Raw genomic sequence first — 26,699 nt, 5'->3', positions numbered from 1 at the left:
CTTGAACACTTCCCATAAGTACTCAGTATGTGTTATATTTATTCCACTCAGTTAAAATATTTATGGAGAGTTCAATCCATACCAACCTCTGTTCTGGGGACTGGATACACAATCATGAGCAAAACAAAATTCCTGCCCTCAAGTAACTTGGAGGGTGTCCTAGAGCAGGGGTCCTCAACCTCTTGGATCTAATGCCTGATGATCTGAGGTGGAGCTGATGTAATAACAATAGAAATAAAGAGCCCAATAAATGTAATGTGCTTGAATCATCCCCAAACCATTCTGCCTGCACTGTCCATGGAAAAAATGTCTTCTACAAAACCAGTCTCTAGTGCCAAAAAAGTTGGGGACCACTGTTCTAGAGCAGTTCCAGAAAGACAATAAATTCTTTTTTAAAATTTTTATTGTATATTGGAGTATCGTTGAGTAACAATGTTGTCTTAGTTCCTGGTGAGAAGAAGGACTCAGTTGTACATATACATGTTATCTGTTCTTTTTCAAATTCTTTTCCCTATTAGGTTGTTACAGAATACTGAGCAGATAAATTCTTATAAAGGATGTCAGTTCATGATAAATGCAATGAATATCAGTCAGATGGGGTAGGAGGACATGAGATTAAGGGATTGCAGTTTCAGTGGAGTGGCCAAGGACACTTCCTTGGTTCTGTGATATACTGAGAATGTAGGCAAAGGTACAATGGGCTGCCCAGGTACACCTCAGGATGGAGGTGTTCATTCTGCCTACTACCAGGACCTCTGGCTGCTGCTCTAAGAGTCAATCAAAAAGATCTTTCGTCTCAGATCCTTTCTCAGAAGGCAGCCTACATCTGTGATAGGTCAACATGGAAGAACAAGCGCCTAACCATTTGTCCACAACCAGAACAATTCCGAAGAGCCATCTCAGCTCCCTGTGGGATCGCTGGAGGCCTCCATAGAAGCTGCACCACACTCCAACTTCTCCCTCCACCAAGTCCTGCCTCCCTCCCCATCGCAGATGTTGTTTCTGAATTCACTCCCCGATGAGCCTCCTCCACACACTCCTCAGAGACGTCGTCTCTTTTTCCAGGGAAATGTGACCTATGATGAAGGCTAAGTAACTTGGACCTTATCTTTCACCAGAAGTGGTGGAGCAAGGATTAGCTCCTGGGGCTGCCTGCCCTTGTGGTTTGAGGCCTCTGCTGTTATCATCAGCTGTGTTGCATTCCAGTCTGTTCCAGTCAGTGAGGCAGCAGGAAATTTGGAATTTCTGAGCAATCCAGAGCATCAGGGTGGTTGTGGCTGTGGATAAGAAAAGGAGAGGGGATGTTAATTTCAAGAGCAGAAGACATTAAATTACCCCCATGGGAACCGAATGATGGTGAAAATGCATCAACACATTTTGAAAAGAAACTTGTAATATTTTAGAATTTGCCTCATTTTTTGCTATAAATTCTTAATGATTTTGTAATAAATGCACAATGGTTTATTCTATATAAAAATTAAAAAAATAAACTTCTTTCCAATTAAGTGCTAGCTTTAGCTTGGTTTTCTATCAATTCTATTCTCATACATTTTAGAATGTCATTTGTATCTTGGGATAAAGTAAATTTGGGGAGGCCCCAAGCGTGATCATCTTCCTAATCTCAACAATGTACTTTATAGCTAGAAGCGTTGAAGGATACACCTACCTTTGGCTTCACCCTGGATCCCAGACACAGTAGGTCTAGGAGCTGGCAAAATAGTAAGTAGAAATACCAGACTGGGAAAAGGAATAAAGAAATTCTTTAGGTGTTGGGAAAGTCTTCCTGGAGCCATGTCATGAGCCACTGGAGAGGAATTTAGGAGACAAAATCAGAATCACTATAATAAAACCTTATGGAGAACAAAAACCAGTAAAAAGCATCTAAGACCTGAGGGGGGAAAAATAATTCCAAACTTACATAATTTTCATAAATATTTTGAACCCACTCTAGATGTGTGTGTGTCAGCTGCATTCTCACAACACCTCTATATGGAAGGGGATGTTAGATTTACCTTAAAGGTGTGTAAACTGAGATTGATGGCAGGTAAGTGACTTCCCAAAGTTTCCACTTGTAAATGGAGGGTGAGTACTTCAGTCCTGATTGGTCAACTCCCAGTGCCAAAAGTGAGAATTCCTTGTTATGACTGTTGAAAATGCAACTCAAGAAATAAGTTCCAATGCTTTCCCTGTCTTATTCTTTCCTGCTCTGAGATGCAACATGGTAACCCTTGTTAAACTTGATCCAGCCAAGTGGATTCTTTTGAGTTTATCTGCAAATCTATGGAAAAGCATCACCCTCTCTGAAAATACAGTTTTTCCCTTTATCTGTGGTTTTACTTTCTTCCATTTCAGTTACCCATGGCCAAACTTGATCCAAAAATAGTCAAAGAAAAACTCCAGAAATAAACAATTCATGAGTTTTAAATTGTGTGCTATTCTAAGCAGCTTCATGAAATCTCATCCCATCCCGTTGCAGCCTACCTGGGATTTCTCAGCCATCACCATCATCTGCTCAAGGCATCCGGTCACCAGCATCATCACAGTTCAATGGTCCAGGATCATTTGAAGCAGATGACCCACCTTCTGAAGCATCATCAGGTCAGCAGCCTAATGCTGTATCATAAAGCCTACGTCATTCAACTCACTTCTCATCATAGGCATTTTCATGTCACAACTTTCCAAGAAGAAGGGTGAGTACAGTACAACAAGATATTTTGAGAGAGAAGAATAAAAAAAAAAAAAAGAGGTCACATTATAGCTTTTATCACAATCTACTTTATGATTAGTTGTTGTTGTTCATCTGTTTCAGTGCCTAATTTATCAATTAAACTTTATCATAGGTATGTATATAGAGGAAAAAACATGGTATATATATATATGCTTTGGTACTATCCGTAGTTTCAGGCATCAACTGAGTGTCCTGTAATGTATCCCCTCGGCAGATAAGGGGAGACTGCTGTATTTGTAAATACTAAAATTCCTTTCACTCTCCCAGAATCTTTCAGGCCTCCACTGTGGCATTAACATCCCTAAATGAAGTCTGCCTTATCAGAGCTGATGCAGAAAATGCTACAAAAATTTTAGTTGCCCCACCATCTTCAGACAAGTCCCAGCCTCCCCTAGAGCCAATGAAAAGAATGAAACGTTGGTTCTGAGTAAGAAATAATTAAGAGAGAGGCCAAATGATCTCTCTGCTAATGACTCTGAATTTTACTGAAGCAGTATTGGCCTCTTTCCATTTTAGAATCTTGGATGAATGTCTAAACCCTGATAATGCCTCAGAGCAAATACAATCTAATCTCTGACATTTATAAGAACTCAGTGGAATCCTGTCAGGCTTAAATATGAATCATGATGCTGAAATATTATTTTTATCTTCTGTATTCTGTCCTTGAGCATGTAATCTCTCCAAGGCTCAGCTTTCTCATCTGCTAAATGGGGAGATCAGTGGTGGTTTACATACTGTGCAGGGCCAATGTGAGCAACAAGTGATTCCTTCAGTTTTATCGTGGCTGTCGACTGCTTAATGAAATAAATCATAATCATATTCCCTTCCCGCCTCCCCATGCTCAACAGCCTTTGGGAGATGCCCATTGTCCAGACCTGGCTTCCACCCTCTACCTCTCCAGGCTCTGCAGCACAACCTTCCTTCTCACCACAATCAAAGATGTACCATTCCTGAGACCCTTCACTAACTTTCATCTTGCATCAGTCTGTTCAGTCAGGCTCTCCGACTGGAAACCCCTTGCCCTTGCCTCAGTTTGCTTGGTGAAATTAAGTTCATTGTTTAAAACCCTAGTCTCCAATGTCTCCCTAGAGAAACTTTCTCTGCCCCTCTTGCCAAGCCCTAAGCTCTATGGAACTTTGTCCATACCACCAGCCAAGACCAAAAGCATTCTGACCATACTCAAGGTTACCCCTGGAGTTACCAGGGTCAGGACCCAGTAACTCAGGTCTCCTGGCTTCCCTGCTCTCTTTCCACAGAGGCTACCATGAAAAAATAATAATAATAATTCTAGGAATTGTGGGAGACTCTGATGAATGCCCAAGACACTTTTTCCATGTTTCACAAAGCTAATCTACCCAGTCGTTCTAATAAAATTGTAGAAATGTGATTGACCAGATCCTATGACTCACTCACGGCTGGTTCTGTCCCCTCAGATAAGGCAGAAGAGAGCTGGGTATGGAGCTTATCCAGATAATGAACCAGAACAAAAATGAACTCAGGGGCTGTTATCCCATCACGGGTCTCTGATAGTGACTGAAACCCCCTCAGCAGGCTTCTGTGGTCACAGGAAAGACCACCTCAGTGAAATCACTAGTCCCTGCTGTATTTGGCTTTGCTTCTGACAGTGACAAGACTCACCAGATAAGGCCACTGGCTGCAGTCACAGATTGGGTTTGGGCAGCAGAGCTGTCCACAAATGAAGGATTCACTTTACGTCAATGGAAGCAAATGAATCTGCATTTAGTGGTGACTCGAGCCCACAACCTCAAAATAGAATTGTGTCTCCTCCAACTAGAAACCGTTCCTGTACGCAAAAGCTGAAACACGTCAGGATGCATTTAAGTCACAGGGAGCGAGATGTTGCTGTTCTATCCAGGGAGCCATAAATTCTCATCCGGGTGGGACGCCAAGAGATTCTGTAGGCAAAGTAAAAGTGGGAACAAAGTGATGACTCTGCCTTAGAATAATAACACGAGGTCTTTTGCATAACATTGTGTAACAATTATCTTGATAGATCCTCACGAAACCCATAAAAGTAGGCGAGCAAGCAACATAATTGTCCTCATTTCACACAGAAGAAAAACGAGGCTTGAAGACTGTGAATGAATTTCCCAAAGTCATGCAAAGGAGAATCAGGGCTCGAAAGAGTCCCCAGTCTGACCCTTTTCCACTCCACTAAACAGCCTTCTACCCAGGGGCTTTTGTGCCCCATCAAACAGAGAAATCAGAACCACTGAGCTTCTATAAAAGAAAATGGAAAGTTCTTTCATTCCAAAGGAAACCAGTTGTTTCCGAGGCTATCAGGTGATAATAAGAGCTATTCATAGTTAGTAGTATTAATAACAAAGCTAGACGAGGTTTTCCTATTGGTATTTTTGGTCTTCATTCTCTGCAGAAAGCACTTTAGTAGAAGTGTGTGCATGCATGCTCAGAAGCTGTCATATCTGATTCTTTGCAATCCCATGGACTGCAGGCCACTGGGTCCCATGGGATTTTCCAGGCAAGAGTACTGGAGTGAGTTGCCATTTCCTCCTATAGGGAAGCTTCTCAAACCAGGGATCAAACCCTTGTCTTCTGCATCCCCTGCACTGACTGGATTCTTTACTGCTGACTCACCTGGGAAGCCCACTAGGAAGAGAACAAACTACATCTGGAAATGCACACCATTCGGCTTCACACAAGGGTCCAAACACCAACTCTGCTATATGTGACCAAGGACAAAATCATTGATTTGACTCTGAATTTCCTTACCCTTACCTTAAATAGGGATAATAAATTCATCACAGAAATAAAGCAGGAAGTGAACAAAATAGCATGTGGAAAGTATTTCACAGGGTGTACCTGGCAACTTAGTAAGTCCTCAGAAATGTCTGAACCTGGAGAAACAAAATCCTTCACCACATCATGTCTGCTAATGAATAGGACACACACAAGCTCTTTCAAAGAGAGGCTTCATGCAACATGGCCCCACCAGCGCACTCCTCTTTGCTCAACTTCTCACACTTTATGAAGAAGGGGCATGTTCATGATCAGGGAATAAAATCATTGTCTTCAGATCTCTGTCACTGGGAAAGGAATTAAATCAACCTTTTAGCCACCAGTGAACGGAAAAGTCATTCTTGTCCTTATTAATGGAGCTGCTGACTTACTCGTTCACATGAAACATATCCTGGCCATCTGAAAGAAACCCCAATACTGGGAAAATACTAGATGTCAATTAACATTTTTGGAGCACCTACTAAGTGTTGGTCTCTCCACCTACTACGGCACATTTGAACCTTGCAAGATTCCTACAGGTAGACCCTGGAAAAACAAGATTCTCTCCACTTTTCAAGTTAGGAAATGGAAGCTCAGAGTGGTCCAAGGTCTTAGAGCACCTAAAGTAGGTAAGCCAGGGTTTTAACTTTGATGCTCTTTCCCTTTCCTTTGGAATAGGGGCTTGCTGCCATTCGACCCCCAAATCCTCATCAAAGTCAACATCCAAGAGAAAGTACCAAAAGTGAGCAGGGGCAACTGAGTGGGAGAGGCCCCCACCATTGACTCACGACCCAGGGATCTGTGTCAGACTTTCGCGTGCTCTGCCTCCTCACTTGCGGAATGGAACAGTCCCTTACTTGGTTTAGATTTAAGTCAGTCTCAAGTTACCAAGTAGCCTGATTCATTTCAGAATTTTACATGTGTAGTGTGTTTCCCAGAAAGCCAGTTGGAAGAGTAGCTCTTCTTTAAGTTTGTTTTTTCATTATTCTACTCAGAAAAAAAAAATCTTTTTCACATTCACCCAATATTTATGGAGTGAAAGCTATGTGCTTGGCCTTCTACTAGATTCTGGGGATAGAGAAACTAACCCAATAGACTTCATCTCTGTCCTCATGGAGCTGAGAGTCTGCTGGGAAGAATGGACTAGCAAACACTGACTTCTAAAAGAAGTTGGTGCGTGCTGGCACATGCGTGCCCATTTGTGTCTGACTCTTTGTGGTCCCATGAACTGTAGTCCGCCAGGCTCCTCTCGCCAGGGGATTTCCTAGGCAAGAGTACTGGAGTGGGTTGGCATTTCCTTCTCCAGAGCTTCTTCCCAACCAAGGGATGGAAATCGCATCCCTTGTTTCTCCTACATTGATAGGCAGGTTCTTTACCACTGGTACCACCTGGGAAGTCCCTAAAAGATATTAGGTCATCAAAATTCTGAGGACTGCCCTGCAGGAGCTTAGAATGCAATGAAAGAGTTATCAAGGGACATACAGTAATCTCAGGGTCAAGGAGGGCTTCCCTGAGAAAGTGATGTTGAAGGGGAAAGCAGAAGGATGAGTACAAGTTAACCAGTTGCATGGGGGTAGTGATATTCCAGGCAAAGGAAATAGCACTTGCAAAGCCATGGGGTCAAGAAGGAGCATGAGATGTTTGAGGAACTGAAAGAAGACCAGGGTGACTAAAGCCTAGAGACCCAACATGGAAGGAAAGGACATGAAAACCGGGCCATCAGGAGGACAGAGCTGCTTTCAGAAGCACTCACTGTTAACTTAGTCATTGTGAACATGTGCTTATCCCATGCACATGCTCTTTAATGCTTCTGATATTTACAGAAGTCAGACCTAAACAAGAGAAGGATTCCGTCTACTAAGTTTTTTCTCCTTCTCTTCCTCATCACTGTCTATTCTTCTGGATCATGATCTTGCTTTATACGTGTGGTTGGAGACACAGAGACAGGGACTTTTGTAAGAAACTGTAAGTGTACAAAGGGTACAAACTTCCAGTTACAGGATGAATAAGTTCTGGGGATGTAACATGCAATGTGATGACTGTAAGTAACAATACTGTGTTGTTTACTCGGAAGTTGGAAGACAATAGATCTTGAAAGGGCTGCTTCCCAGGTATCTCAGTGGTAAAGAATCCACCTGCCAACACAGGGGACACAAGAGACATAAGTTCAATCCCTGGGTTGGGAAGATCCCCTGGAGGAGGAAATGGCAATCCGCTCCAGTATTCTTGCCTGAAAAATCCCATGGACAGAGGAGCCTGGCAGGCTATAGTTCATGGGGTTGCAAAGAGCTGGACACAACTGAGTGACTGAACACACACACAGAGATCTGGAAAGTTGTTACCATACAGAAAAAAGGTAGCTGTAGAGGTGATGGAGGTGTTATCAACCTTACTGCAGCAATCATTTCACAATATACACACACAGTAAATCATCCCACTGGGCACCTTAAAACTACACAATGTTACATGTCAATTACATCTCAATAGAGCTGAAAAGGAAAACAAAATTCAAAACCATGAAAAAAGTCTGCTTTGCACAGTCTTGTGTATGTCACTAAGGAAACACAGTATAACCTTAAGCAAAGCAACACTTTTGAGGGAGTTTTCCTTTCTTCTGCAAAACAAGAGTGTTTAAATATCTCAGAACACTTACAGGATTGAATAAGGTAACGCACATAAATCTACTGAGTGCAGTGACTGACATGAAAAGTTTTGTGCTAAACTATTTAGCTTTCCTGTTCAGGTGACTTAGGAAACAGGAAAGGAGCCTAGGTTAGGTGGGGCTCACTGGCGTAACAAAGAAATGCTATGCACAATGGCTCAAACATGATAGGAATTTACTTTTTTGCTCACTCATGTCTAAAACAGGTGTTCCTGGCTGATGGCCAGCTCTCTGATGCACAGCAGAGAGGGACCTTCCTTCCCTCTCAAGCCTCCATCATGTTCTGCATCAAGTTGGCAGAGAGGACAAAATGTGGCCGAGTGTGGCAAGGACAAGGCTAGACTCTCAGAGTCCTGTTGCAAGGCCCAGCCTAACCACAGGAAGTCAAGTTTGTCAGCTGCCCCAGGAAAGAGAGGGAATGGGTATAAAGGAATAGCCAGCCACCGGGGTCACCCCACCAACATGAAGGGACACTCTCTATTTTTAGATCAGCCCAAAGAAATCAACGTACCTTCTAATAGGTACTGCACACCTCCTTCCCGCAACACCTCCTTGAATCTAGGATAAGGGTGGCAATAAGATCATCATCTTCCTCCCAGTCTAGGAGTTCCCAAGAAATATGAGCAGCCTGACTTCTCCCTCTCCTTGATTAATCACCACAAGCACCCAGTTATCAGATTTTTTGGTTTTCTCTCCTAAAATATGTGAAACTCCTTCCTCTTCCCGGGATGGCCTCTACTGTCCTTTATCTTCACTCCCCTGATTCATGATGACAGTTCACTTACTTCATCTTTAGCCAGATTGGCTCCCACTCATCCACCCCAACTTCTGGCTCCAGTCTACCCTCCTCACCAGGGCCACCAAAGGACTGGCCCTCAAATGCCTATCCCAAATGGAGCTGCAACTGGCCTGCTTTAATCCAATTTGGTGCATCATGGTTTGCAGTATAAAATCCAATTCCCTGAATGTGACAGCTGATGGGAACCAGCTCTGCCTCCAAGATGGCCTCATCCTTCTCTGAGACCTATATGGTGTCCTGCACACGGCTGGCAAGCTGCTTCTCCCCACCACGTTCTCTTGGCGTCTGTTGACCTGTTGTATATATTTCAAGTCCATTGCAGACATCCCCAACTCCCAGAAGCCCCCATGACCTTCACCTTACTCCTCTGTATTCTCAAAATAACCTGTGTACTTACTTCTCTTTGGACTATCACTGTAGTGATAGTGTCTACTGGTATTTCATCCATCCACCCCACCATCCCTGAAACTCCCAGCAAGTAGACAATTTTGAGAGCCTTGAATGCCATTCTAAGGGCTTGGAGGTTAACCCTGGAATGTAAGAGGAATTGCTGAGGACTTTTGCAAAGGGAGTGATACTGTGTGGTCAATATTTTAGTAGACTGTGGGCAGGACTAACTGAATGCAGGAGAGCTAGCATTGAAGGGACAAGACACTAGGGTGGCATTTGTTCTACGTTCAGGATCTCAAGATTTGGGTCCCAACTCAACCAGAAGTTATCAGTGTGACCTTGCTCATGCCACCTCTCAGAGTCTTGTTTTATTTATGAACAAAATGGAAATAATAAATCATTCTGAACCATCTCACCAGGTCGATGTGAGGACATTGCAAAATAATGAATACTAAAGTACTTTCTAAATTCCAGTGAAATTATTAAGGTTAGTCGTTAAAATCCAAATAAATCCAAAAGGAGACAGTCTCATCATGTCCTCAATGTCAGACAGAGTCCCTTCTTGAAGTCAGATGCATCCCAGGATATCCCAGTATTCCCCTGGGCCATGCGAGGCTAAAATTATCTCTGCTGGCCTGTCACCTGTGAGCTGACTTCCAGTATCTGAAGGCTTGTCATGCGAAAGAAGGGGATTAACTCCACGGAGCTGTGTGACGGTTCCCAGGAGACAAATACTGACTGAACTTTTGGAAAAACTTTCAGACTGTCACAGCTGCCCAAAGGCTGCCCAGGGCTGGGAGTGCAGGTGGGTCCTGAACCCCCTGAGACTGAAGATCACTGCGGCAGACTCCACGCATCAGTAGGGTTTGGACAGTCAGCTTCTACATTTCCTTCCAATTCTAAAACTCCACTGTCTGCTGTCTCCATTGATACCTTTATAACTGTGCCTATTGCTCAGATTGTCAGTTTATAACACAAAAGGGTTGATTCAGAGTTTTCCCTCCTCCACTAGGCTAGGGTTATCCAAAGGCAGGGACTGGATCTCCTCCAACTTGGGATCTTTAGTGTCTGTAACAGCTTCTGGGAGGCAGTAAACCCTAAGTAATGGTTGGCAGAATGAATGGATGGATGAATGAATTATTCCAAGTGTGTTGGGATGATGCTGACAACCCACAGAAGAAACATGATGATCTTTTAAAGTTCGGGCTAAGATAAGTATTTCATAGTGAGGTTCGTGTGTGATGATATTGGTCTAAATTAATACTTTCCCACAGGGAGTCTTTCAGCTCCTAGAAGTCTTATTTTTAATATTAAGAAAAAAGCCAATAAAAGTAGGGAGTTTCTGCATGTTACTGCTTTCCCCAAATTCAAAACCATCAGTTTCTCTGCATTTATCTGGGAATTTATCAGTTTGGTATGGTCACTCTTTATCTCCGGTAGCAAACCATCATGCTGGAACTTTAGACGTGTGATCTAATTTAACCTTTATGTGAAACCTGTATGGTAGGGCATGCTGTCTTTAGCTTACAGACAAGAAGGCAGGGACTCAGAGAAGTTTGGTTACCTGCTCAATAATAGAAGTCTTTAGTGTCAGAGGCAGAATTTCAACTCAGTTCTGTCTTGCCTCTAAGCTCAAGTTCTCCCCACATAATGCTCAGCTTCATTTCAGAGAAGGCTTGTCTGATGTGTGTTTCTATCACCAAGATGCTTGAGATGCAGGCCCATCTTGGTCATTAGCAGTTCCCTCCCTTTGATGATAACAATGCAGTCTACTGACCATTCAAAAACCCTGAGTTTCAGCCATAGAATGTAACGAGTTTGTGTCAGTTCAAGTGAGATGGATAAACCTAGAGCCTGTTACACAAAATGAAGCAAGTTGGAAAGAGAAAATATCGTATATTAAGACATATATATGGAATCTAGAAAAATGGTACCAGTGAACCTATTTGCAGGGTATGAATAGAGATGCAAACCTAAAGAACTGACTTGTGGACACAGTGGAGGGAGGGGAGGGTGAGACAAATTGAGAGTAGCACTGAAACATTTGCAGTACCATCTGTAAAATAGACAGCCAGTGGGAAGTCTCTGTATAATACAGGGAGCTCAACCCAGCGCTCTGTGACAACCTAGATGGGTGGGATGAGGAGGGGTCAGGCGGAGGTTCAAGAGGGAGGAGGCATATTTTACTTATGGCTGATTCATGTTATAGTATGGCAAAAACCAGCACAATGTTTCAACATGATAATCCTCCAATTAAAACATTAAAAAAAAAAAAAACTGAGTTTAATGAGAAGGCAGGTCACTGTCCATCAAAGTAGACCTGACCTCATAGACTTCCCAGCCTCAGAAACCCCACAACCTCCCTCTTCCGGCTGAATCTCCTTCTTACCATCAGATGTTATTAGGACCTCAAGAAGCCTCCCAGGCAGGCCCTCTATGCTAGACCTTGTATTTTGCTAGTGTTGACAACTTAATACATGTCCGCACTTCCTTTTATGGGGAAAGATAAGACTCTGATGGTAATCAGAGCACCAGGGTAGGAAGTGCCACATTCCTCCATGTAAATATTTGACTAAACTTTCTCTGAGCCATGCATCATTGTGCCGAGCCCCCAGAAAAACTTCAGGTCCACAAATCTGCAGGTGAGATACCTCAGCAATGAGTTATGAGAGGACTTGTTTAAAAACCAAGGCCAGAGCAATGTATTTCTGGAAGGGGTGGGGAGGCCTGCTCTACGTGACCGAAAGCTGTTCTGAGGAAGCCAAGAATAGAGGCTAGGTCTCAGCTGGGGTGGAATTTCTCCTTTGGTCAACTAATTCCTGAAAAGGGGGACCTGTTTGCATGGTTTTTTTTTTTTTAAAGAAATTACTGTAGGTATGTAGCTCATGTCCATGAAAGTAAAATAATAATAAAAATGCAAAACTAATCTGAAAGTCAATAGGAATTACTTACATCCATCAATGCAGTGGGCAAACAATAATGAAAGCATTGATAATCATAGCTAACATGTATCGAGATGTGCTGTTTTAGGTTCTTTGCATTTAATCCTCACAGCTTTCTCCTAAGGTCTCTTAAAGTGTTTACAAGGGAGGCAGGGAACGGTTGAGTAACCTGGCCAAGGCTGCAGAGAAAGCAAGTGATGGAACAGCTATGCAGACATTGGAAAGTCTATTGTAAATGAATATTTGTTGACTTTAAAGTATGTCCATGATATTAAAGGGAAAAATGTAGGTTCCCAGATTGTGTGATTTCAGTTTTTTTTTAATTATAAGAAATGAAAAGCCACATCATACCCATTGGGATGGCTGCTTTTAAAACACACACACCAGAAAATAGAAAGTGTTGGTGAGGAAATTGGGAGTGCAGAGAAATTAGAACTGTTGATGGGATGTCAAATGATTCAGCTGCTGTGGAAAACAGTATAGGGATTCCTCAAAAAATATAAAAATATAATTATAAAATTTTTGAGCTTTACATTGAAAACTATTTATTGCTGAAATAATGTTTTCATACATTGGAGACCAGATGTGTTGGTCTTAAAGCATGAAAATATTTCTGTCAACATGCTGTCTGTCTTCATGAAGGCCCTGAATGATAATCTATTTTTGACCTTATAAAGGTAGACATTACTCATACCTGAATTGTGGAACAACATATCTCATATACCTGGCTATCAGAGGCCAAGCTTTTCTATTTTCGACATTCAAAAAATGGCTTTCCCTCATTTTTGTTGCCTGTGCTTCTGAAGTCCTGTTTTTTTTTTCCTAAGGGCCAACTGATTCTAAAGTTTATTTTACATGAGCATCATTGAAATAAATCCTTCTGTGACAGGTTGTGGTTCGTTGGAAAACTGTTGTGATCAATTCCACTTCTGAGTATATACCCACAAGAATTGCAAGTAGGACCTCAAAGAGATGTGCATATCTCATGATAGCACTATTTGCAATAGCTAAAAGGTAGAAGCAACCCTAGTGTCAATCAGTGGTTGACATGGTCCACACATACAATGGAATATTATTCAGCCTTAAGAAAGAAGGAAATTCTCATACATGCTACAGTATGGATGAACCCTGAAGAAATTATGCTAAATGAAATAAGCCAGTCACAACAAGACAAATACTGTATGATTCCATTTATAAGAGTTATCTAAAGTAGACAGATTCACAGAAACAGAAAATAGAATGGTAGGTCCCAGAGCCTGGGAGGAGGAGGGCAGAGGGAGTTAGTGTTTAATGAGTGCAGAGTTTCAGTCTTGCAAGATGAAAAAAGATCTGCAGATTAGTTGCCCAGTAATGTGAATATCCTTAACACTAATGAATTACATAGCTAAAACTGATTAAAATGGGGGGAAAGAAAAAGAGAAAAGGAGAAAGAGAAAAATACAATTACAGTATATATGGGAAAGGTCAAGAGGACATATACCTCTGTGTGTGTGTGTGTGTGCGTGTGTGTGTGTGAGCGCGCGCGCGCGTGTGTATGTTCAGTCACTCAGTTGTGTTCGACTCTTTGTGACCACATGGGCTGTAACCCACCAGGCTCCTCTGTCCATGGGATTCTCCAGGCAAGAATACTGGAGTGGGTTGCCATTTCCTTCTCCAGGGGATCTTTCTGACCCAGGGATTAAATCTGTGTCTCTTGCATCTCGTGCGTTAGCAGGCAGATTGTTTACCAATGAGCCACCTGGGAAGCCCCATATACATCAGTGTGTTGGTATATATCAAGCAGGCAAGCCTGTACATCCCTCGGTTAGGCCCATACTCTCAGGTGCTCAGTCTGTGTGAGTGAGAGGCTTACAAGGAGCCTGAATAATCAGAAACAGGGGGTCTTCCTCCATTGAAGAGCATGGATGGCTGGAGTAAGGAGTCAAAAATGTAATTTTGTGCAGAATATGCATTGCCTGAATAAGTGTCTGCAAAGAGGGTTTTGTAATCTACCTAAAGGCAGAAAAACTTTGCCTGCTCCTACTGTAGGCTATATGTGGTATTTTGTCTGAAGGTGATTGACACCTGTCATTTTCTGCCCCAGTGCTCCAAGGTAGAGTGGTGTAAAATGGTAAGACCAGCTAAAAGAAGTAGGACCTTATATTCTAAAGCAGACTAGGGGTCATCTTTTACCAAATTCTTTCCACCTCTCTTAATTGTCAAGTTCTGCAAAACCAGAAAAAATGTGGTTGTCAAGTGGCAGGCAGTTGGTTTTCTACTAGTAGATAAATATGTTGTATCCTAATCAAGAAAAAAGCAACACTCTTGAGGCGCGCGCTAATAGCTAAGAGTTGCAGCCTGAGTGGTTAACCCTGTGGTACTGAAATGACTCATCAGAGTTTGAAAATTTACTACTATTGATTTCATGGGTTTAGGTCCTCGTTCAATACTCATACTATCTGTTAATGCTACAAATACTGATGAGAACCTTTATATCAGAATTAGCTGTGGAGGCTCTTGATTTGCCCTCACATTTTTTTTAGATGTTTTTTGGCCATGCCATGTGGCATGTAGGATCTGAGTTCCCCAACCAGGGTTGAATCTGTGCCCCCTGCAGTGGAAGCATGTCTTCACCAGGCTTAACCTTAACTGGACTGCCAGGGAAGTCCCACCCCCACAGTTTTTTAGCCAATTAAAATGTTCTTATTTGATCAACATAAAGATAGGGAAAAATCAGCACATCTTCTTTATCATGAATATATATATTTTAAACTTCTAATTTGGAGTATAGTTGTTTAACAGTGTTCTATTAGTTTCAGGTGTACAATAAAGTGATTCAGTTATGCATTTACATGTATCTATTTTTTCACAAGTTCTTTTCCCAATTAGGTTTCTTTTCAAAGAATCTTTCGCAGGTCTTGGCAGCTGAAGACACTGTGAAAATTGCGGCTTTACTCCACAGTCCGTGGACTCAACCTCCGGATTGTTGATCTGGGCAATAAGAGTCCAAGGTGCTAAAAGCCTGCCAAGAACAGAGTGCTTAATTTGGTCTGAGTGTTTCCAAGTTTGAAATGGAAGACAGGAGGCTTACCAGATATTTCAAGTAGAAAGAGACTTAACAATGTGAATTGAAAGTTGGAACAGTAGTGGGATGGCCTAGAGTCAGGTCAGTAGGGAAATATGCAGAGACTAGAATGCAGGAAGTAGTACTGAAGTTGTGAATTCTCAACAGAATGAATGAGAGGAAGCCACTGGCAACATCCCACAAGTATTGGCACTACTCCAGGACAGGACAGCTGCTATAGAAAATAAAAACTTCTCCTTCTCCTCGGCCTTCAAAACACCAAACTGGCACCTCTGCCTACCAGAATCTAACCTTAAGCCCTGCGAGCAGAAACTGAGGGATTGTACTGTCAGACTAGCTTCTCCCAAGCAGAGGAAGATGTAGAAGGGAGCAGGGAACAAGGTGGAGTTGGTTTTAATAATCCAGCTTTAGAGGAGATTCAGGAAGTCTTCCTAGAGAATGCGATGCCAGAGACAATGTTTTGAAAGACCAGAGCTGGCCAAGCCCTGGCCTTGGTCAATGATTCATCAAAGGGGTTTCCCTTTCTAGGCTGCAAGAGTCTGAATAAGAGAAGTACCGCCTTCCCAAGAAGTGTTCATCTTTTGCAACCAGAAGAGGTGGCTATACATAGCCCAAGTTTCTCAGCATCTTGTGTTCAAGATGGATCACTGCAAGCAACTTTTCCACAGAAAGAGAGTTAAGAATGAGAGTTACTCAATCAAACAGCAATACCTTCCTCAATGGAAACGTAAGTGGGAAGTATTCCTCTGAAATCTCAGAACAGAGTTCATAGGCACTTTGGAGTCGTTGTGTCAAGAGAAAGAAACTGTTGACCTCAGTGGGTGTCAGGGCTAGCCTCTCTACCTTGATCGTAAACTCCATTTCCCTGATAGCCCCGTCCTAACCTTCCCAGAGACATGCTGGAACTCTCCAGAGCACCAGCCCACTGGCAGCTCATCTTTCATCTTTCCCTCAAAGTTTAGATTGACAGAAACTTTGCAGTCCTGGGAAGATAAGGGGAGACATCCGTGAAGCACCTACGGTTTCTCTTGCTACGTTAGATGCTTTATGCCCCTGATGTGTTGACTCCTTTAAGGGACCTTTGAGATAAACCTATTACCCCTACTTGCCAGATGAGGAAGCAAAGACCAAGAAAGGTAAAATAATATTTCTGAGGTCACACACCCACTGCTCTCTTCAAAAGAAAATAGTGGAACCTTCATTCTTCTACTATAAGTGAATTCTGAATTCCATGGGGCATTCCTGGGTTACATGGAGGTTGAAACAGCCTTAGCTTTGCAAGACTGGAGAAGCTTGACCTCATTTCATTACCCTTCCTTCCCCCTTCATCCCAAGAAAATATCTCACCATTGTCAGTGACATTAGCCACAGTAGGGTACCACCTCCAACCTGGCCTCTCTCTGTATCATTTTCCCAAAGACATGAAAGACAGAGAGGGCTCTTCTGAGACTAGAGCTTATGTAGATATTCAAAATTTCAGGTCAAATTCATCTCAGGGAGGTTTAATTATTATTTTTTGACAAAGTGAAGTCGGGCTTCCCTAGTGGCTCAGATGGTAAAGCGTTTGTCTGCAATGCAGGAGACCCAGGTTCAACCCCTGGGTTGGGAAGATCCCCTGGAGAAAGAAATGGCAACCCACTCCAGTATTCTTGCCTGGAAAATCCCATGGACCCAGAGCCTGGTAGGCTACCATCCGTGGGATAGCAAAAAGTCAGACACGACTGAGAGACTTCACTTTCACTTTCACTTTCTTTAGCTTCTGCTGTTTCTTTGTTAGTCAAGTCAATACTTATTTGTATTAGAAAAATAAAAAACATAGATAGACCTAAAGAAAACTAATGGAGAAGGGAATGGCAATCCATTCCAGTGTTCTTGCCTGGAGAATCCCACGGACAGAGAAGCCTAGCAGGCTACAGTTCGTGAGGTCTCAAAGAGTTGGACACGACTGAGCTACTAACACACACCCACATAAAGAAAACTAAAATCTAGAAACACATTACAATGATAAATTCATAAGTCCCCTGTAAGACAATGAGTTCAGCACTTTATTTTTTACTATTTTTCTCCCCACACTGTCTCATGTGCTTCCCAGTCTTTTAAAATAATTCTCTGAAGTTTTGGGATCCAGATCATGGCTATGACAGTATTATTTTACATATTATAAGCATCTTGTTTCCTGAATGAATGTCTGACTTTAATTCAATTTTATAACCACAATAGTGACACTGAAGCTCATCTCTTCTTTAATTGCTGTCACTGCTCACCCAGAGTCCTATATGGTTGACAAGCTCTTAACTGTGTTTTATTGCTCAGTTTCCAAACACGCCTTAAGAAATTTTTCAAGGAGGGATTGTAAATAATATATTTTATCCCCTTGGCACATCCAGTGATAGCATCCTGTTCTCTGCATACATCAGTGTTCACTGGGACATATATGGAACATTTCAGGATCACATCCTTTTCTTTTTGAAACTCTGATGTGGTAATGGTCGGTGGATCAGTCCTGTGGCCTGCCAGGCTCCTCTGTCCGTGGAGTTTTGCAGGCAAGAATATTGGAGTGGGTTGCTGTTTCCTCCCCCAGGGGATCTTCTTGACCCAGGGATCGAACCCATGTCTCTTTTTGTCTCCTTCACTTGCAGGCAGATTCTTTAGCACTGGGCCACAAGAGAAGCCCTTGTTACTAAATTGTCTTCTGCCATTTTGTGAGCTGGAAAGAAGACGATGAAGACTAGGTTAACTTTTATTGACATGAAACAACCCCAGTGTTTCACTTCTGAATATTTATAGTTTTGTATTTACCTTGGGAAGCTTGTCCTTTCCACTAGACTTACTTGGATTCGAGGCTCTTATTCTTGTGCTTTCCTGAATCAGGGTGACTTGTTTCTGCCTCCTGTGGGCTTTCTCTCCCTTTCGTTTAGCAATACTGGTGTCCTAGGTGGTACAGCGGACAAGAATGTGCCCGCCAGTACAGGAGGTGCAGGAGACGAGGGTTCAGTCCCTCAGTCGGGAAGATCCCCTGGAGGAAGGAATGGCAACCCACTCCAATGTTCTTGCCTGGGAAATCCCATGGACAGAGGAGCCTGGTGGGCTACAGTCCATGGGCTCACAAAAGAATCGGACACAACTGAGCACACACACACACTGGTGTCACACAGCTGAACACTTTCTGGCCGACATCTCTGCAATCTCCCTTATCGTTACTCTCATCCTTGCAACGCTGCGTCTCCTTTTTCCTAAATTCTGAGGGACTTTCTCAGACATGTCCTCCACACCCATGGTAACCTTTCATGCAGCAGGAAATCGCGATACTGCCCTTCCTTGTCTCTCAGACGGACCTCATTCCAGCCATTAAGCACACATATTTTTCTTGCTTCCTCCCATCATCATTCCTCGGTATGACTGTTTTGCCTTTTCCCCTCCAGATCTTTTGTCCAGACACCGCTGCTTCTGCTTCAGAGAGACCTTCAGGCAGATTGTGCGAGCCTCATAGAGTTTTCTGAAATGACCATCTGGATTCTACGATAAACTGTTCTCTGGATTTCTCTGCCTTAGTCCTCCCACCTGACCCACCTTCCTGTGGCAAGATTTTTCAATCCCCCCCTTTTTTTGTTGATAATGATATTGTTGGTTTTACTTCTCCTCGGATAGGACCAGGTTGGTTTGCCAGTGTTTGTTAAAGCCAGGAAGAGTGATTTGCGAGACTTCGCTGGTTGGCCCAGTGGCTAAGACTCTGCGCTTCCAGGGCAGGGTTCCGGGTTCCATCCCTGGTCAGGGCACTAGATCCCACGTGCCACAACTGAGAGTTCTTATCACGCCATAGCTAAAGATCCTGCATGCCACGAGGAAGATGGGAGATCCCATGTGCCCCAACTAACACCCAGTGCAGCCAAATAAATAAATTAAATATATCTAAAAGAGTATTTGCTCCATGCATGCCCTGGGGGTCAAATGCTCTTCTCCAATCCACAATTTATGTTCCCAGGTTTAGTCCACATCCTGCTTCATACCCGGCTCTCATCTGTCATGAGGGACGTTGAATATGCTTTCCTCTTGCTCAGCCCCCAGTCCAGCCTCTGGTTTTCAGAGCCAATGCAGGATGGAACAAGCTCCCCACTCCTGCCAGGCGGAGGCCGCCCAAGATTCCACGACTAGGTAGCTACTTCCAGGCTTTCGCAGGGTCCCTTGCCTCCCCGTGGCTACTTCCATCTCTCCTTGTTTTCTGTCCAGCATTTCCTGTGACTCCAGCATTTCTGTGACTCCATTCCTGTGATTTCCAGCATTTCCTAGTGCTTATCTGAACCAGGGAAAATGGGAGAAAAGGGAGAGATAATACTTCTAAAATCTCCAAAGTAGAGTTTTTTCATGAAGGAAAGCAATGGAGTGCCGTATACTACAGTCAAGAGAGCTGGTCCCCAATCCAGATCCATATCCTCCATAAACACTGTGAACCCTTCTACCTTCTGTCCTCAGGCTGTCTTTTTTTTTTCAATTTTTTTTTTTTTTTTTTTTAAGGCTGGACTTCCCAGATGGCGCTCTGTTGACTCACAAAGTAACAGACACTACCGAGCACGCGTGTGTGCACACACAACGTTGCTTTACAATGTTGTGTTAGTTTTTGCTGTACAACAAAGTGAATGAACTATTCATATGCATATATTCCCTCTTTTTTGGATTTCCTTCCCATTTAGGTCACCACCGAGCACTCTACAGTTCCCTGGGCTATACAATAGGTCCTTATTGGTTATTTTTACATAGTGAAAGTGAAAGTGTTAGCCACTCAGTCGTGTCTGACTCTGCGATCCAGTGGACTGTAGCCCACCGGGCTCCACTGTCCATGGGATTCTCCAGACAAGAATACTGGAGTGGGTAGCCATTCGCTTCTGCAGGGGATCTTCCCGACCCAGGGTATGATCACTGCATTGCAGGCAAATTATTTACCATCTGAACCACCACGGAAGCCCTTTTACATAGTAGTGTATATAGGGCAATCTCAATCTCCCAATTCATCTCACTCTCTTTTTCCCTGCTTGATGTCCATACTTATATTCATTCAGTCTTAGCTTTCCTTCTCACCTATGGTTTTAACAAGAACAGAATGGCTCAGCTTCATTCAGCTGAATGACTCAACTGAACTGAAATGCTCAGCTTCTTGCTAGCTTCTCAGCCAGCTACCATTTTGAATCAGAATTCAGCAGCAGTTTACTTTGAACTTTTTCAATTTCCAAGCACCTGTTATTGTAAAGGGGCAAAAATATGTACATCCCCAAACTGACATCCATGGTGGCCTGTCCTTCTCTCTTCTACACAGTCTGGTTAAAAATATATTCACAGAGGAAGAGGGGGAAAAAAAAGGTGGCAACGTCTTAGTTCAGTTTAGATTATTTTATTTTGTAAATTTCTTCACAGAAGCTTTCAAGTTTAAACTGCAAGTTTAGTTTTCACTCAGCACCTCAGCCTCTGCAGGCTGTCCCACCCGTGGGCTCTCAGCCTTTCTGCCAAGTGGCCCCGGCTGGGTCTGTGAAGTCTCATGTCTCACAGCCAGTCATGCAACCTGCAGAAGGAAGCTCTCTCTCACCTAGAGGCCCACACGCTTCTTCCTGGGCAAGGTGGCTGAGCCCCATAGTCAGAGAAGGGGGATGGAGCACCCGGTTACCGGCTACATGAAAGGGCATCTTTAGAAAGACCTCACTGACATCCCGACATCTAAGCCAAGACTTGATGGATGGAAGGGGAAGTCATGAGGCTGTCTGGGAGAGAGCCAGCTAGGCAGGGAGAACACCTGCTGGGAGCTTCTTTAAGGAAGATGTGAACCTGGCACACGTGGGGCTCAGCAAGGGAGCCAGTGGTTTAAGTCAAGGGAAGCAAGGGATAGGATGGTGGTGCCAGGGGCCATCACACCAAGGGTCCAGTAAAAACTGGAAGACTGGGGCTTTGAGTGGTTGAGACAGGGAGCTGGTGAAGGACAGGGAAGTCTGGCATGCTGCAGTCCATGGGGTGGCAAAGAGTCGGACACAACTGAGCGACTGAACAACACAAATGGCTTTAAGCAAGTGAGATGGGAGCCTTGGGAGGACTTTGAGCAGGGGAGTGACATAATATGATAAATAATGTTGAACAAATGTTGTCACACCTGCAATGAAAATAAAATACTGATGAGGTGCAGAGGACTCAGCAGAAACAGGAAGAGTCACCAGGGACCAGCTTTTGCTATGGCTTCATGCTGAGATAATGGGATGGATGGGGGGACATCTAAATGTCTGGAGGTGGGGCCCAGTCTAGGGTACTTTGTGAGATTCTAGAGAAAAACCCATGTTGGGTCAACCAGCAGCTCGAGCTGAGTTCTCACCGCATGCCCTGTATCCTCAGATTCCAGAAGCGTGTTCAAAAAGAAACCTCCAGCCCAATCAATTTAACTCAAAGTAGCAAGACAGGACGTCCCTGGTGGTACAGTAGATAAGAATCTGCCTGCCAATGCAGGGGACATGGGTTCGATCCCTAGGCCAGGAACATTTCACATGCCATGGGGCAACTAAGCCCAAGCACCACAACTACTGAGCCTGCACTCTAGAGGCCAGGAGGCGCAGTTACTGAGCCCACATCCCACAACTTCTGAAGACCACACACCTAGAGCCCATGCTTCACAACAAGAGAAGCCACCGCAGGGAGACACCTGTGCACAGCTGGAGAGTAGCCCCCACTCACTGCAACTAGAGAAAAGCCCGCGCACAGCAATGAAGACCAAGCACAGCCAAAAATCAGTAAATGTATAAAAGTGACAAGACTACCCGATCATAAATGAAGTCAAAAAGGAACAATCGCGTCTTTCCACACTGGATCAGAGCAAAGAGAAGTTCTGGACAGAGCACTCCATGCTAAGCATGAGAAAAAAGGGAGGAAAATGGCATTTCAACTATGCAAGCATTCTAGAACACAAAAGGGAAAGGAAAGACAATCTGCAAAAGAACAATAAAAAGCTCAGCATGAAGTCATTTATACAAGACTCAAAAACAAGATGATGAAGCAATATGCTGGGATAAAACGGCAGATTACCAGGTTAAGGAAACACTTGAGGGTCAAAGCAGCATCTGTACAATCAAATAAATAAATGTAAACCAGTGGAGAAGAGGCTAGGTGCAATTGAAAGTTCAAACAACAGCAAGAAGAAAAGGCTTTAGAGCCTCACAGTGATGAAAAAGGAAAAGATAAATGAATAAATCAATTATAGATGATGATAAATAAAGACTTCAAAGCTGTCCCACATAAAGATCACCCGCATTTCTTACAAAGAGTAACCAAAAAACGAGATTGTTTCAGAGACGTCATTTCATATACATTTGAGATATTAGAAAAATACTAAATCTGCAAATCACAAGAAATTAACGTATTAGAAAAAACCAGTGCAATATACAAGGAGGCACTGAGCTTATTCAGATCAACATTATCTATAGAGGAAGATTTTTTTCCAGGCAGATGAAAAGGGGATGAGGTGGGCTCCAGGTCATCTCAGACTTCACCACAACCATATTCTTCCAGAAGAAATCAGACGAATCTACACAAAGTCCTGAGTGAAGGAGTAAACATAACTTAAGAAGATTAAAACTGAAGACATTCTGAAACATGAAAGAATTGAGGAACTATTCGAGCCCTTTTGGAAAATACACTGGAAGATTAGTCAAATCTCAAAATAAATTTATTACAACACACAGACTCACACCCCTGTAATGTGAAGACATAGTTCAAAGAACAAACTACAGGGGTTATATTCATTTCAAGAGCAAAAATTCTGATGGCTGAACAGAACATGTTATCAATCATTTTAAATTTAAAATTATGAAAGAAACAAAAATCAGGGCAAAGGAAAGGAGATAGGAGAAAGTATCAGAGGATGAATCATTTATCTCTTTTATTTTATTGAAATATAATTGATGTACAATATTATATGTTACAAGTGTACAATATAGTGATTTATAATTTTTTAAGGTTGTACTCCATTTATTATAAACATTGGCTATATTCCCTGTGTTGTACAATATATCCTTGAATCTTATACATAATAGCTTGTACATTTTAATTCCTTACCCTATATTGCCCTTCCCTCCTTCCCTCTCTCCACTAGAAACCACTAGTTTGGTCTCTCTATCTGTGAGTCTGCTGCTTTTTTGTTATATTCGTGAGTTTGTTGCATGTTTCAGATTCCTCAGATAAGAGACATCATACAGTATTTGCCTGACTTCTGACTTAGCATGATGCCCTCCAAGTCCACTCATGCTGCTGCAAATGGCAAAATTTCATTCTTTTTATGGCTGAGTAGTATACCATGCAGTGTGTGTGTGTGTGCATGTGTGCACATCACATCTTTATCCATTCATCTCTTATGGACTATTAGCTTGCTGCCATATCTTGGCAGTTGTAAGTACTGATGCTACGAACACTGGGATGCATTCATCTTTTTGAATTAGCATTCATTATTTTTTTTTCTTTGAATATATACTCAGGAGTGAAATTGCTGGGTCATATAGTAGTTCTATTTTTAACGGGAGAAAATATTTCCAAAGGTTAATACCCAAAATACATAAATAGCTTTACAACTCAACATCAAAAAAAAAACAAATAACCTGATTTAAAAATGGGCAGAAAACCTGAATAGGTTTTTCCAAGGAGGGAATGCAGATGGCCAACACGCACATGAAAAGATGCTCAATATCAATATTATTGTGGAAAACAGCATGGAGGTTTCTCAAAAAAACACTTTTTTATAGTAGGAGGTTATTTTTAATTAGCATTGCCTGAAAAATTGAAAGATGTATATTAAAAGGGAAAAAAATGAAACTAACTTACTTGATTTCATTAAGTTTTTGCTTAACGTAACTTAGATATTTGAGGAAATACTATCATTGCCCATGGAGAAAGAAAGAAACACGATCTAAATTTCAGCAATTCCTTCAGTTTCACTTCAGTTTATTTTTCTTTAGTTACATTCAAGTGAAATTATGTCATGTTTTATTTGAAAAAGTGTTACGATCTGTAATTAGTTAGCTAACATTTTATCCACCTAAGTAGCTTTATGTACTTCCAACCTATCCATCTATGCACAGGGATGTCTGGAACGATGTCCTCCGGGGTCAATGTTGGTTGTCTCTTGTTGGTGGCATTTTGAGGTGATTTGCTGATTTCTTGCTCATACTTAAAAAAAATTCTTTAAAACTGTTTTATCATGAGCATTTATCATTTAATAAGAAATAAAGCTGTGATGTTTTAAAATACGTATGGTGGGAATTCCCTGGCTGCCCAGTGGTTAGGGCTCTGCACTCCAAATGCAGGGGACACAGGTTCACTCCCTGGTGAGGAAACTAAGATCCTGCATATCACACAGTGTGGTCAAAAAATAATATAATAAAGTACATATGCTTTCTTACGTCTTATGTAGTAAATCATTATTTGATGGTGTTCTGAAGTTACAATTATTACTCAATAGTAACTGATGTATTGAGGGCCCGCTATGAACCATGTTCAAGCCAGAGGCGGCTTACTACATGCACAAACAGAAAAGCCATGTACCTAAATGGTGGTAGTAGATGCCTGTACTAGGGAATCAGAATTATGGCTGTCCTTAATAATAGTTTTATTGTTCCCATTCTTTTCTAAATTATCACTAGTGCAGAGGTAGAAATAAGTCAAAGCATGGGCTCTGCATTCAAATTCTGCTTCTGTCATTCACCATCTGGATAAGACATAGCTTTACTAAGACTCAGTTTCCCCCGTGCCTACTTCCAATGCCCTCGTGCAGGTCAACATGATTTGTCTGAAAAGCACCTTCAAGCACTTTTAAGAGCTTATTAAATGTGGGCATTTATCATTGATGGATACATAATATTTGAAATATGAAAAAGGTGGGTAGAAGTTCATTTCAGTTCAGTTCAGTTCAGTTGCTCAGTCGTGTCCGACTCTTTGTGACCCCATGAATCACAGCATGCCAGGCCACCCTGTCCATCACCAACTCCTGGAGTTTATCCAAACTCATGTCCATCAAGTTGGTGATTCCATCCAGGCATTTCTTCCTCTGCCGTCCCCTTCTCCTCCTGCCCCCAATCCCTCCCAGCATCAGGGTCTTTTCCAATGAGTCAGCTCGTCGCATGAGGTAGCCAGTGTATTGGAGCTTCAGCTTCAGCATCAGTCCTTCTAATGAACACTCAGGACTGATCTCCTTTAGGATGGACTGGTTGGATCTCCTTGCACTCCAAGGGACTCTCAAGAGTCTTCTCCAACACCACAGTTCAAAAGCATCAATTCTTCAGTGCTCAGCCTTCTTCACAGTCCAACTCTCACATCCATACATGACCACTGGAAAACCCATAGCCTTGACTAGATGAACCTTTGTTGGCAAAGTAATATCTCTGCTTATATGCTGTCTAGGTTGGTCATAACTTTTCTTCCAAGGAGTAAGTGTCTTTTAATTTCATGGCTGCAGTCACCATCTGCAGTGATTTTGGAGCTCCCAAAAATAAAGTCAGACACTGTTTCCACTGTTTCCCCATCTATTTCCCATGAAGTGATGGGACCAGATGCCATGATCTTCGTTTTCTGAATATTGAGCTTTAAGCCAACTTTTTCACTCTCCTCTTTCACTCTCATCAAGAGGCTTTTGAGTTCCTCTTCACTTTCTGCCATAAGGGTGGTGTCATCTGCATATCTGAAGTTATTGATATTTCTCCCAGCAATCTTGATTCCGGCTTGTGCTTCTTCCAGTCCAGCGTTTCTCATGATGTACTCTGCATAGAAGTTAAATAAGCAAGGTGACAATATACAGCCTTGACGTACTCCTTTTCCTATTTTTATAATCATACAAAAAAAGTACAATTCCATTTATGCTTACAGTTATTTTCATTAGCAGGGGAGGGATATGAACAAATAAAACACAGGAAAAGTGAGAGCAAATAATATAAGCAATTGCTAGAATTATGTAACACTGACTCAAAAGGACATGAGTTTGAGCAAACTCTGGAAGACAGCGAAGGACAAGGAAGCCTGGTGTGCTGCAGTTCATGGAGTCACAAAGAGTTGGACGTGACTTACTGACTATGCAACAACAAATTATATAAAACAAACCACAAATGAAGGCATTAGAAATAAAGAGAAAATGGAAGATGGAGCCTTGGTGGAGAGGAATGCATTTCAGAAGAGGCAGGGCAGGTTATGGAGAGGCTGAAGGGCAGGATTTGAGGATCTGAAATTCTGGTCAGTTCCTCATTTACTGAGTGCCTTCTCCATACAAGACACTGAAGACTCAGTGTTGAATAAGGCTGAATGTCTTCAGAAAACTCACAGCCTAGAAGGCAAGGATATCAGTCAGATTCTTT

At 42.5% G+C, this 26,699-nt stretch overlaps 1 long non-coding RNA gene across 1 annotated transcript; it reads right to left on the bottom strand.

The window, feature by feature from the left end:
- Positions 516–2,658, bottom strand: LOC106502827. Its single transcript, XR_001296481.2, has 3 exons — positions 2,482–2,658; positions 1,667–1,804; positions 516–1,277 (listed from the first exon to the last, which is right to left on the bottom strand). It is a non-coding gene; the product is annotated as an uncharacterized LOC106502827 (long non-coding RNA).

Source organism: Capra hircus, chromosome 14 (assembly GCF_001704415.2).
Source record: "Capra hircus breed San Clemente chromosome 14, ASM170441v1, whole genome shotgun sequence".
NCBI lineage: Eukaryota > Metazoa > Chordata > Mammalia > Artiodactyla > Bovidae > Capra > Capra hircus.
Note: the sequence above shows the minus strand (reverse complement) of the source record. Positions and strands in the feature narration are given on the sequence as shown.